The 2,376-nt window shown below is 44.0% G+C and overlaps 1 protein-coding gene across 2 annotated transcripts in view; it reads right to left on the minus strand.

The window, feature by feature from the left end:
- The window catches only part of GCNT1 (glucosaminyl (N-acetyl) transferase 1), a 10,346-nt gene extending 9,884 nt beyond the window's left edge, over positions 1-462 (minus strand). The window contains exon 1 of one of the 2 annotated variants that reach the window (XM_039729990.1): positions 415-462. The gene's annotated coding sequence lies outside the window, so the exon portion shown is untranslated. The other variant, XM_039729988.1, reaches the window with a different exon arrangement.
- Positions 463-2,376: the final 1,914 nt, after the last annotated feature.

Here is a 2,376-nt window from a genome sequence, read left to right on the forward strand (position 1 = left end):
CCCCCGCAGCGTCCCGCCCTCGCCTCTCCGCCCGGCCCCCGCCTCACCCCCGCGGAGCCCGCGGCGGCCCTGGCAGCTGCGCGTGTTCGTGCTTTTTGTTGCCCTCTTTAACGCTTCCTCCTGCAGTGCCGGTAACGTTGGAAGCCACGTAGGAGCAGCACGTCTGCGGCTCATGGGATCGAAGGGCTGTCTCGTGGGTCCCAGCCCCGAACGAGCGCGCACCCGGCGGCGCTGGGGGCCGGGTGCCCCGGGGGCGAAGGCGCCGGGCGGGCTCGGGGCGCCTGCAGCAGCCGCGCCTCGGTGAGCGAGGAGCCCGCGGGGCCGAGGCTCGCCGGCTGCTGCATGGGGGCTTGGAAGGGCGCCGTGAGGGAGCAGTGAGAGTCGAAGGGAGGCTGGGGTGGAAGGGGAGCAGACCTGGCTGGGAAGGGGTGCAGGAAACTTGCAGCGGTGAAGAGTAAGACGTGTCTAGGCAGAGTGTGAAGAGGACTCAGATTTCTTGTTCGCTTTGTCGCTTCAAATATCTGTCGGACGATAAATATAGTCCACGGGGTTTGGAGAGCTGTGAAAGATGAAGGTGGACCTTAGGGGCAAGCCTCTTATTATTTTAGCGAAGTATTTTGAAAGAAAACAGAAAATTAAATTTCAAGGAAATAGAAAGTTCAAAGAGAGTGTGTGCCTTATTAAAAAACCCCAAGTACTGCAGCCTGCAGCAGCTTGAACAGTGCTTACAGAATTCCCCAAAAATCTTTGCACATCAGTATTATTTGGAGTGCAGCTTGATTTGTTAGCTGGAGGCACGCTTAATGGACTCTCCTGGCCATTTCTCATCTCAGTCATGAAATTGTACTGAGAGGTCCCACATCTGCACTGATAAAGAGACTGGAAGCTAACAAGAAAATGAGATTAGCTTTCAAGGCTCTTACTGGAACACACTGCCAGCAGGAGAGGGAATTGTGTCCAGACATCATATCCATCCACATGGATCAGACAGCTTATTTTAGGAATGGACTGTAAGATCTCAAATTTTCATCATCATGTTGTCAAGATAATGTTTAATATGTTTAATGTCTGTACGCATTTATTTATTTACATATTTATATATTTATATATAGGGTAAAGAATTAGTGTGTAACTGCATGCCAACTTGGCATTTCTCCCTTTTTCCCCCTTTCCTGAGAGATGGGGAGGGGAAGCTGGTTTTCTAGTGTGTCTGTTATTTATAAGGCTGAACTTCTTGTTCACTTCTGATTGTTTATGGAGCACCATGCCAAAAAGGCCTTTATCTGTAAATCCAGCAGAGGATGGTAAGAGAGGTTTCTAGCAGGAGACAGAAATCTGGGGGAGTGGACAAGATTTCCTATTAGTTTTCCCCATGAAGAGTAATGTTTTATAATTACTCATAATTTATTATTATAGACAATGACTGTGTCTTGTTTGTCTTCCATGTAAATGAGAAAAATAAATCATAACATAAATTTAAGTATTTGTTCTCTTGGTAAACCACCTGCAAAAGTATTGCAGTCACAGTACAAGCAGTAGAGCAGAACACCAGTATTCTTAAGAATTAATTGGGTAAGCTTTAAGGGCAGATGTTTGATTTCACTGTTTTCCATCCACCCTGCCCTAATTACTTACAAAGCTACAGATGCAAAAATGTCTGATGCTGAGTCACCAACTAGAGTTGATATATATTGGTGCACTAACAAAGTACTGTCTAACAAGTACTTCCTATGGAGAAGAAAAAAAAAAAGCATTGAAGTCATTACTGTGTGTAATTATTTCAGGTAGAGTACTGAAGTTTAGTCTGTTATTCTCTAACTTTGGCACAAGTAAAAAATGGAGTTCTCTATACACTGACATAATTACAGAGGTTGTGATCCTTAGCTGACCATGCTGGCAGAGACCCATCATGTTTTTAGGGCAGCTTTGTGATATTTCAAGGACTGTGTTTCACTTATGTTTCTGTTCATGGATAGTTTTTGTTAGCTGTTCCTGAAAAAAAGAGATTAAATGGGTTTGTGCCTGGTTTTTACTCTTCTAACCTTGAGCCTGGAATATGAAGATGACAGGGCCACATGTGACAGGCCAGTGACAGATGTGACTGTATGCCAGCTGTAAAACAAAAGAAAAAAGTTATGTTGTTCACAATTTTGGAATTACTGACAGATAAAACAATAGAAAAAGTGGATCTCAGAGGCAAAATAAAGACAAAAGTGAACAAAAAGCAAGTCACAAATATGGGAAATTTAAAATACATAAATTATTTTGCTGTGAATTTTGATTGGTTTGAATGAAATCACTTTGTACAGGAATATTTGATTGATGAGGTAAGACTAACAACCCAGTGAGAACAAGTGCATGCAAACAACATTGAGA

This window comes from Passer montanus, unplaced genomic scaffold (genome assembly GCF_014805655.1).
Source record: "Passer montanus isolate IOZ18808 unplaced genomic scaffold, ASM1480565v1 scaffold7, whole genome shotgun sequence".
NCBI classification, from domain to species: domain Eukaryota; kingdom Metazoa; phylum Chordata; class Aves; order Passeriformes; family Passeridae; genus Passer; species Passer montanus.